General features: G+C 41.0%; 1 protein-coding gene and 1 non-coding gene across 2 annotated transcripts in view; both read right to left on the reverse strand.

Annotated features, from left to right (window-relative positions):
• Ptar1 (protein prenyltransferase alpha subunit repeat containing 1) overlaps positions 1-10,435 on the reverse strand; it is a 54,473-nt gene that overhangs the window by 474 nt on the left and 43,564 nt on the right. The gene's annotated exons all lie outside the window — the stretch shown is intronic.
• On the reverse strand, positions 7,383-7,487 carry LOC121454821. Its single transcript, XR_005975340.1, has one exon. It is a non-coding gene; the product is annotated as a U6 spliceosomal RNA (small nuclear RNA).

A 10,435-nucleotide genomic window follows, 5' to 3' on the forward strand; every position in this document is an offset into this window, starting at 1 on the left:
AGTTTGTCTTCTTCCAGGCTGTGGGTAGATTGTTAACTATTTTTTCCTGAAAGTAAGACACAAGCAGTAAATCTGAACTAAAGTGACCAGTAAACTGAGGTGAAGGTAAGATGAGGAGTTAGGAATCGTTTAATGCAAGGTTAGTTTAAGCCATCACTTTTCTTATCTATAAGTGAGGTAAAACCAGGGCATACTTATTTTTTCTATCTATGTGAACAGCTATGAATTATCAGCTTTGGGCATTTAGTAATTTTATGTCCTATGTGAGCATCTATGGATTAATAGCTTTGGGCATGTAGTAATTCTATGTCCTTGTATCTCTGGGAATGTCTTAAATGGAATGCTTTTTTTCCTGGACCCTAAACACTGACCAAATGCCTGCCAGTAAAGATAATTGCAGGAAGGCGGAGCTCTATGTACATAGGAGAGAGGAGAAAAGACCTGGTAGCAGGAAACAGATTTCTTGGCTATGTGTCTTCACACATAGCTCAAATAGCACTGAATTGTGGGAGATAAATCCTAAATTTTTAACAGAAGAATAGCTACAGTGAGAAATTGTACAGCAAGAAACAGCCACTTTATTCATAAGGTAATAATTCCGAAATGCCTTGCATGTTGGCTTAAACCTGCAACAATGCCTTTGGCTCTGATGAGCTGATCTCATGAAAAGATGGCTGAGTAATTGCTGTATAATGTTGTGACTTGTAGCTGTCATCAATTTGACTACATCTGTATTTAACTAAAACCCAAGCATTTGCGTATACCTGTAAGGGCTTTTTTATTTTTTTATTTTTGGCGTGGTTGGATTATTTGAGTTGGAAGACCCACCCTGAATGTGGATAACTTGAAGTCAAAGCTTGGAATACATTTTCCAGATCCTTCTGCTTTTAAATGTTTCTGTTAAAAAAATAAAACAAAACAAAACAGGTGTTATCCCAAAGCTCTCCCATGATCTCTTCAGACATTATTTTAAACTTCTCATTTACCTTTCCTGATGATCCAATTAATTTTGCCTTCCAGCCCAGACACCATGTTTTCCCACATGATCCTTTCTGTTGGTGAGGCTTTTCACTGAGGCTTTTGACTTGTTTAGTTTGGGTTTTCATCAGCATTTCTCTTCAACTCATTCTTCCAAATTGACAATTTATATCCTTTGACAGTGTCTCCCCTGTTACTGCTCCCATGCCCTCACTGCAACTTCATTCTACTCTGTTCTGTACTTCTCCGATTTAATGTTGTGATAATTAATATCAGCTTCAGAGTCTTGGTATATTGGAAGCATATAACTTGTTTTTGAGTCCACAGTGAAGAGATTGCCTTGAGTTCTGGATGGCAATTGACCTTTGGATTTTTGACTCAGACCACCCAGATAGTGGAAGCTAAACCGAATGCATCTTGCACTGCAAAATGGTACAAGAGGTAGAAGATTATGGCTTTAAAGTGACGTGCTTGGGTGTGAATTTAGAAGGGTGAATTGGAGTTGCAATGGTTAATAGTGACTGTTGATTTGGAAGGATCTAGAATCACTTAGGAAGTAAGATTCTGAGCATGTCTGTGTGATGGAGGAAGGTCATTGGCTAATAAAGGAACTGCCTTAGCCCATTTTATTGGTTGGAAGATAGGTGGGAGGAGTAGGCAGAACAGGACGCTGGGAGGAAGAGGAAGTGAGCTCAGACTCGACAGCTCTCCTCTCTGGAGCAGACGCCTGAGAGAGACGCCATGCTCCTGGCTCCTGGGCAGACGCACGCTATGAAGCTCCGACCCAGGATGGACATAGGCTAGAATCTTCCCGGTAAGCGCACCTAGGGCGCAACACAGATGATTAGAAATGGGCTAAATTAATATGTGAGAATTAGCTTAGAAGAGGCTAGATAGAAATGGGCCAAGCAGCAATTAAATGAATACAGTTTGTATGTTGTTATTTCGGGCATAAGCTAGCCGTGCAGGCGGCTGGGGTGCTAGGGACGCAGTCCCGCTGCCCTTATTACTACAGATTGGCGCCCAACGTGATGGACTAAACCCACTTAAAAAACCTGAGAAGACTTAAAAATAAGGGAGAGTTTAACACAGATTTTTGCTGTTTGTTGGTGGCGTGCTGTAGAGAGATTTCCTGATTCGGCAACAGTAGCAGAAAAAAACGCTGTGTCATTTTAAAGCGCGACTTCCTGGGGCTGTGCCGCCATTGCGATCTCTGTCTGGCTCCTGCGGGAGACAGAGCTTTTGAATAGAGCATTTGGAGTAAAGTGCTATGATTTGTTTGATGGCAACTAGACTCACTGTGTTCTCGGGTCTGCTCTGCTTGTTAGAGGCAAGCATGCGCTTTCTTCTAAGAGAAGCTTCCTGACTCAGCTTTAGCTGCAAAGCCTGCAGCTCATTAAGAGGTCCTGCCACGAAACACTTAAACGGTGTTGACGAAAAGCTGAATGCATGCTTTTCGGTTTTCAGCCGTAGCAGGAAAAAAGCTGCGCCGTTTAAAAATGCCAGCTTTCTGGGCCATCCTGCCAGGGCAAACTCTTGACTGTTTGAGGCAGGAGGGCCGGCTACCGAGAGAGGACTTGAGTGTTGTTTGTTGTAGCTCACTTGCTGGCAGGGACCTTGAAATGCCATACAGTTGTTGCAGTAAACATGGCTACAGCCTGTATATCCGCCATGAGGCTGGAAAGCTAAGGAATGGACTGGATCCAGCCGGCAAAGCCACGCCTTTAATCCTACTGATATTGCTTAGTAAATTAAAGACTCATGTGGTCAGAAAAACAGAGAGAGATACAGTAAAGAGAGCGTCAAAGACAAAGAAAATTTTTAAATGGTTTACAGTGTGTTAAAAATATATGCAGACTATCCATCACCAGATGAAGGTTCTATGATGATATGCAAGATATTCGTCAGTATTGCTCTCGGATAGGGTCATTTCAGGTTCCCAATCCTCAGCTACCCAAGGAACTAACTGGGAACCTCATGTTGGGCACTTGGGAGCCCCTCTAGGGTCAAATCTCTTGCTCACCCTAAAGTGGTTCCCTTAACTAAGAATTGTGGTTCCGTGCTCCCCTATCCACCTTTCCTTTATCCCAATTCTCCTGATTCCCCAAATCCCCCCTCCTTCCCTTCTACCTTTTCTCTCCCCATCTCCCCTTACCCCCATCCCACCCCACCCCCAAGCTCCTAATTTTCTCCCCGGCAATTGGGTCTACTTCCCTTAGCCAAGAGGATAACTATATGTTTTTCCTTGGGTTCACCTTCTTACTTAGCTTCTTTAGGTTCACCTATTGTAGACTCCGTGGCGCTAATTTATGGCTAGAAACCAATTATGAGCGAGTACATCCCATGTTCATCTTTTTGGGTCTGGGACACCTCACTCAGGATAGTGTTTTCTATTTCCATCCATTTGCCTGCAAAATTCGAGAAGTCATTGTTTTTTACCGCAGCGTAGTACTCTAGCGTGTATATATTCCATACTTTCTTCATCCATTCTTCCATTGAAGGGCATCTAGGTTGTTTCCAGGTTCTGGCTATTACAAATAATACTGCTATGAACATAGTTGAACAAATGCTTTTGTCATATGATAGAGCATCTCTTGGGTATATTCCCAGGAGTGGTATTGCTGGGTCCAGGGGTAAGTTGATCCCGAATTTCCTGAGAAACCGAAACACTGACTTCCACAGTGGTTGCACAAGATGGCATTCCCACCAGCAATGGATGAGGGTACCCGTTCCTCCACAGCCTCTCCAGCAAAGGTTATCCTTGGTGTTTTTGACTTTAGCCATTCTGACAGGTGTAAGATGATATCTCAAAGTTGTTTTGATTTGCATTTCCCTGATTGCTAAGGAAGTTGAGCACGACTTTAAGTGTCTTTTGGCCATTTGAACTTCCTCTGCTGAGAATTCTCTGTTCAGTTCAGTGCCCCATTTTTTAATTGGGTTAACACTGGAGCACTGGACTGAGCTCCCAAGGTCCCAATGAGGAGCAGAAGGAGGGAGAACATGAGCAAAGAAGTCGGGACCACGAGGCGTGCACCCACCCACTGAGACAGTGGGGCTGATCTACTGGGAGCTCACCAAGGCCAGCTGGACTGTGACCGAAAAAGCATGGGATAAAACCGGACTCTCTGAACATGGCGAACAATGAGGGCTGATGAGACGCCAAGGACAATGGCACGGGGCTTTGATCCTACTTAATGTGCTGGCTTTGTGGAAGCCTAGCCAGTTTGGATGTTCACCTTCCTAGATATGGACGGAGGGGGGAGGACCTAGGACTTACCACAGGGCAGGGAACCTGGACTGCTTTGTGGACTGGAGAGGGAGGGGGAGAGGAGTGGGGGGAGGGGTAGAAGGGTGGGAGGAGGGGGAGAAGGGTGGGAGGAGGGGGAGGGAAATGGGAGGCTGGGAGGAGGTGGAAACTTGTTTTTTGTTTATGTTTTTTTTTCTTCTTTTCTTAATAAAAAAATTATTTAAAAAAAAATATATGCAGACTAAAAGTTGAAGTTCTTAAAGTAAAAAAAAAAAGGAAGAGAGTTGTTGTGTGTGGTAGTACACACCTTTAATCCCAACACTTGGAAGGCAGAGGGAGATTGACCTCTGTGACTTCAAGGTGTGGTGGCACACGCCTTTAATCCCAATGCCTGGAAGGCAGAGACAGGCGGATCTCTGAGAGTCCAAAGACAGCCTGGTCTACAGAGTTACTTCAGGTCAAAGATACAGAGAACCTGTCTCAAAAAGCAAAGAGTTAAAAGTAAAAATAAACAAAATAGAGGTTAAAACAAAGGTGTAATAAGATGGAAAATACACAGAGAATTTTGATACTGTATGCTATTATGCTCTCTTTGAATTATTTAAATGCTGAGGAAGGAGCAACAGATGCTAAAAGATATTTATTTATAAATGCTGCTGAACTAATCCAACATAGATATTTTGATGCCTTGACTTTGAAATTTGGATCTAAGGACATGATGCTTTGGAAAGGAGTTTCTTATTTTGTTTTCACAGAGGATGAGATGCTGTTCATTTCTTCTATTCTGATTTGGTATGATGGACCACACCCTCCTGAAGGGTTGCAGTGAACATCTTCAGAAAATTGCTTCGCTCAACTGCCAACTGAGATGAAACTAGTACACAGGTTATACCATGAAAGACCTAATTAACGATGCCCCCATTCAGCAGGAAGCAGTTTGGAGAGAAAAAACTGCGCCCATGTTCCCAAATATGGTTTATAAACGTCCTTTTACATTTAAAGGGGGATATGATATAGATATGAATAATTTACATTAGTATAGATTTTGCTTTATTGATAGAGATTTAAGGTCAATTTTGTTATATGTATAAGTGTTTCTGATTTTGATTAAGGTATTGTGATTGTGTAGTTCATTTAAATATGTACTGTATAATTAAGAAATATAGGTTGTTAATGGATAATCATTGATAATAGTAAAGCTTGTAGTCATGTTAATTAGATTTTCTAGATATATAGAGATATATTTTAGATAGACATTCTTCATGTCTTTCAAAGATTACAGAATAGGACATTTAATGTTTTAATAACTGAGGACTTTTCATGAGAATGAGACACTCTGCTCCTGGCAGCATCAATCTACTTCAAGAGGAAGATGGGCATCGAAGAGGCACCTTATGGAGTTTGATAGTCATTTGGGCAAAAAACTGCTCTTGCCTGGACTATTGCATAAACTGGACACAGAGAACCCGCAGAGAGAGGACTATTGAACTTGCCTAAGGTGAGATGATCTTTCGGGGTTCCTCATTCATTTTGAAAGAGTCTGTGAGACATTCTGCAGGACACAACAGATAGTGACTGAACTGACTTTGAATTTTCCTGCTTTATGGAAATGTCTGCTGGATAGCATGGGCCTGAAGGCTGAAGATGGATGCCCCAACGGTACAGAGGAACTTTGGGTGACTGTCCAGGCAGCGAGATGTCTCTGTCATTTCTAGAGTTTTAAAAGTTGCTTTTTTCCTGTTTGCTTAGGTAGTATTGTATCTTTCTGGAGTCTTTGATGGAGTTAAGAATAGTTAGTTATAGTTTTCCTTAGTTATGATAAAGATTACTGTAACTTTTACTTGATAACTGTTTTGTTATATGTAATTTTGCTATGTTAAAGTTAAAGCCTTTTTTTTTGTTGTTGTTGTTTAAACCGAAAAAGGGGAAATGATGGAGGAAGGTCATTGGCTAATAAAGGAACTGCCTTGGCCCATTTTATTGGTTGGAAGATAGGTGGGAGGAGTAGGCAGAACAGGACGCTGGGAGGAAGAGGAAGTGAGCTCAGACTCGACAGCTCTCCTCTCTGGAGCAGACGCCTGAGAGAGACGCCATGCTCCTGGCTCCTGGGCAGACGCACGCTATGAAGCTCCGACCCAGGATGGACATAGGCTAGAATCTTCCCGGTAAGCGCACCTAGGGGCGCAACACAGATGATTAGAAATGGGCTAAATTAATATGTGAGAATTAGCTTAGAAGAGGCTAGATAGAAATGGGCCAAGCAGTAATTAAATGAATACAGTTTGTATGTTGTTATTTCGGGCATAAGCTAGCTGTGCGGGCGGCTGGGGTGCTGGGGACGCAGCCCCGCCGCCCTTATTACTACATCTGTGAGGGATTATTTATGTCATTTTAACTAAGGTTGGAAGGCTACCTTAATTGTGGACTTAATGGGCTGGGGTCTTCAACTGAACAAAGTGGAGAAAGTAAGAAAGTGAGCTGGGCAGTAGACTTCGTTATTCTGTTTCATGGCTACACATGCAATGACAATCATTGTCTCAGGCTCCTGCCACTACCCTTTACACACCATGATGGACTATTCTGTACCCATGAGACTAAATTGACCTTTTATTCCTTAAAGCTGATTTTGTTGGGCATTTTCCTGCAGCAATGTGAAAGGTAACTCATATACCAGTTAAATCATAAAGCTTGTCTTTCTGTGCCTTCCTTATTTCACTTTAGACTCATTCCGGCTGTTGTGAACAAAGGATTTCTTTCTTTTGTAAAGGCTAAATGTATTCAATTGTGTGTTTATACCCTACTTTCTTCATCCATCCACCCATTTTTGCCATAGGTTGATTCCATCACTTGGATATTATAGATCTTGTTGCCTTAAACATAGGGGTGAAGATAGATCTCTCAGACATGCCTATTTCATATCTTCTGGCTACAAGTGAGATTAATGGGCCTTTCATTAATTCTGCATTTTCCTTTTAAGGAACCTCCATACTATTTCCATACAGGCTGTACTTAATTATACCCCCAATAGTATATAAACGTTCTCTTTTCTTTATGTGTTTAACATTTCTTTTCTTTCTGAAACAGCCACTCTAATATTTGTAAGGTGAGAGACAGTGTTTTTTAAAATGTTAGTTAATTATTTAATGGAAAAATCCATTAAAATATGAAACACTTTATGAATTTGCATGCCATCTTCACACAGAGGCCATGCTAATCTCTGTTATCATTCCAACTTTAGTATATGTGCCGTTGAAGCAAGCACAAAGCATTGTGGTTTTAGCACGCATTGATAACTATTCTTTGCAATGCTAAACACTTCAGCATTTACCTATTGGCCATTTAAATGTCTTTGAGAAATACCTATTTAGATTATTTGCCCAGTTTTAATTGGATTATTTTAATTCCTGCTATGAGTTGACTTAGTCAACCCATTATCAGTTACATGATTTCCAAATATTTTGTCTTACTCCACTCAGACACAAAGTAGGCAGTTTACAAATAATGCAAAATATTCTCCATAACTTTGAAGACACTGACAGATTCTGTGGCAAAGAGTCCCTTTCTGTTTCAAAGATGGTACCTTGTTGCTAAGCTTTCATATGGTATAAAACCACCAGATTCCCTCACGCCTGTTCGTACTAGCACTGTCTGGATTATGAGAGCGGAACTGGAGAACACACTTGACAATTATCTCTCAAAGACTCTCCTTTGTAATAGCATCATCCTGGTGGTGAGAGCTGTGTAACATTTCCATTCTGTTGTCAGTATCCTCACTCCATTGGTTCTTTTGCTGACAAGCACTTTAGCTGTATACAATCCCTTTGGTCTGGTTTTACTTTGGTTGTCTGTGATTTTAGGGTTATGGATCTCCACTTTAGTAGTGTCCAGGTGATTCATTTAAATCCCTAAAATGTGAAAGTTGGTCTTTGTATGTGGCCTCTCTTACACCACGGGTGTCAACCCCTTATGGGTTTACGTAACTATGGGAGTCACAACAGTGAGAGGCTTCCGAAAATGCAACAGTCAAATCAAACTAAACAAGTAATGAGTCCTGTGTTCCCGCAAAGCCTGGCTGGGTCCATCACACAACGCCCCTGGACTCGGGTCTGGATCACAGCTTTGCACTGCAGGGGTCGTCACATCACATAGAGTCGACCAGTGTTGCCTCAAGCACCACAGCTCAACATGGAGTTCCCCGTGCCTTTTGTTGTACACACAGTTCTCTGCTCTTATAGAAGCAACAGTTACAGAAAACAATGACATTTAATATTTCCTTATTATCATTCTCCAGCATGCAAGAATCATACCGTTTTAGTAGTATTGTGTCAAAACATTGGATTGAAAAGAATTGTTATTGGAATTACTGATTTAGGTTTTGGTTTCATTAAAAAAAATTTGTTAAATAAATACTAGGCATGGTCTGGCCCACCAGCCTGGACTACAAAAGGAGTTCATATCAGCCAAACCAAACCAAACCAAAACCCAAAACAACAAAACGAAATAAACAAAACTATCAAAAAAAAAAAAACAAAAAAAAAAACAACCTGACATTTGGCTTTGAATTGGCAGGATTTAAGAGGAGCTTGCCAACAGCCTTGACCATTCTGTCTGGAGCTCTATGTCAGAAATCTACTCTTCCATACGTTGTCTTGGTCATGGTGTCTTACATAGCAGCAGTAGCTGATACATGTGCCATGTACAGTAGCTTTTAGATTCACATGTAGTTTCTTAGGCTCTGGGACAGCATGAAGGTGGGAAGAAGCATGTCTTTGCAGAAAAGCAGATCTACATCTTATTTCTTTATGATTTATGGACTTGGTTGTTTGTTCCACATCATGGTTCTTTAACGTTGTCCTCATCAAGGTGGTCATTAAAGATCCCCTTTCCATAAGGACACAGCAATAGTTATCCTTTAACTTGCCTAATAGAATGACTCGGTGCCTTGGCCAGGAGAAAACTAACTGAATGTCTACAGCTATTTCTGGACTCTTGTTTTGTTCCACTAGTCTTTCTATCTAGTATCTTTACGTCAACATAGTTTAATTATTGTGAATTTACAGTGAGCTCTCTCTCTAATGGGAAACTTTCAGCAGGGGGATGGAAAGATGGGTCAATGGCCAAGAGTAATTGCTGCTCTTTCAGAGGAGCCAGATTCGCTTCCTAACATTCACAAGTTGGCTTAACCATCTGCAATCCCAGTTCCAAATGTGCCGGCCATGGGATAACGCACACATGCAGTACACATACATACATGCAGGCAAAACACACATATAAACCATAAAATCCTTAGAAGATTGTTACAGCTATACTCAATCTTTTTTATTGCTATTTACATTTGTTTTTTTAATATTTATTTATTTATTATGTATACAACATTCCTTCCATGCCTGCCTGCATACCAGAAGAGGGCACCAGATCTCATTATAGATGGTTGTTAGCCACCATGTGGTTGCTGGGAATTGAACTCAGGACCTTTGGAAGAGCAGTCAATGCTCTTAACCTCTGAGCCATCTCTCCAGCCCCTGCTATTTACATTTGTAAACATAGTTGTTAATGCAGTACCTACTTTACAACAAACGATTACAATAGAATATTTATATTGTTTTTACGTTTTATGGTACAACTGATATATAATAAATGGAACCAAACATATTCACAATACATAGTCAATATGTCCTTACAAATTTATATACTTGTAGAACCAATACCACAATCAAGATAGTGAACATATTCATATAATTGCCAACGTTTGTAAAAAAAAATCCATTGGAGCTGGTATAGTACTGCATCTGTAGAGCAAAACACTGGAGAAATAGTTTCTATGTTGTTCAATCTTGAGTATGGTAGCCTAGTTTCTTCAGCATGTTCTCCTGCTTCATCAGAAAAGTGCTATCTACATATCTGTATGTCCGGGAAGCCATTATCACTGTACACGTAGGACAGAGAAACCAGCCAGCAACTTCTCTGTTTCTCATCTTGTTCCAGGCTTGCTCAGGCTTCTACTATCTTCAGGAATTTAAAAATTTACTTCTAATTCATGTATGTGTGTAAGGCCGGAGGCCATGTGCACATGCGTGCATGGGTCCTGTTGGGCAGCTCTAATTGTCCTACACTGGGAATCAAGCTTGGTGAGTTCTGTCATCAAGCCACCTTTCCGACCCGTTTCTCCTTGCCCTCTTCTTAAACGTCAGCATCTATTCTTAAGGCTAT

The sequence above is a fragment of the Microtus oregoni genome, unplaced genomic scaffold, assembly GCF_018167655.1.
Source record: "Microtus oregoni isolate MIOR12 unplaced genomic scaffold, Mior012 000012F_ref0000307, whole genome shotgun sequence".
Taxonomy (NCBI): Eukaryota; Metazoa; Chordata; class Mammalia; order Rodentia; family Cricetidae; genus Microtus; species Microtus oregoni.